The sequence below is a fragment of the Plasmodium reichenowi genome, chromosome 12 (assembly GCF_001601855.1).
Source record: "Plasmodium reichenowi strain SY57 chromosome 12, whole genome shotgun sequence".
Classification (NCBI taxonomy): Eukaryota; Apicomplexa; class Aconoidasida; order Haemosporida; family Plasmodiidae; genus Plasmodium; species Plasmodium reichenowi.
The window spans coordinates 879,528-880,457 of NC_033657.1; positions in this window are offsets into that span (position 1 = coordinate 879,528).

Consider the following 930-nt stretch of genomic DNA (forward strand, 5'->3'; position numbering starts at 1 on the left):
AATAATATTTTTGGTTATAAATTAAATTATAAATCAAAATATAAATATATATATATATATATTACTTAATTATAATACTACATTTTAATATATATATAATCATATACTAAGAAAACTTACTAAGAATGGTGAAACGAAACTTAAATGTTTTTTCTATGTTTCATTAAAATTTAATGTTATAATATAAATCATAAAAATAATAAAATTTTTATTATTATTCTTAAAAATGAATAAATAAATATATATATATATATATATATATATATATATATATATATATTAATATAAATTAAACTCTAACTTTATTATAAGATTATATAAAAAAATATTTCTAATAAACATATAAATGTAGGGTTTCAAAAGAATTACTTTTATGGTACAAATTTTTCCATATACGAAAAATATATACAAAATGAATATTTATTTTAAAATATATTATTATACAAACATATATATATATTTTTTAAATGCAATTATAAATAAATATTATAAGAAATATTTCTGTAAAACTTATTTTAAAAATCATAATAAAAAAATATATAAATAAATACCCCAAGGAAAAAAAAAAATATATATATATTTCATATTTGCATGTTTTTTATTTCTTTTATTATTATATATTATTTTTTTTTTTTCCTTCTTTTTGTACTGAAAAAAAAATTCGTTTACTTTTTTTTATATTATATAAAAAATAAAATTATATATTATATAAATATATATGTAATATAACCGTAAGGGGTTGGGTTAGGGTCTATGAGGGGAACTAATAAATTATGTATATAATATTTATATATATATAAGAAATATTTATGGTATTTATTTTATATATAATTTTACCATTTGCATACATTCATTATATTATATATATATAATATATATATATATTAAATAATGTTGATTCCTACTAAAATAACGAAGGGCTTAAAAAAC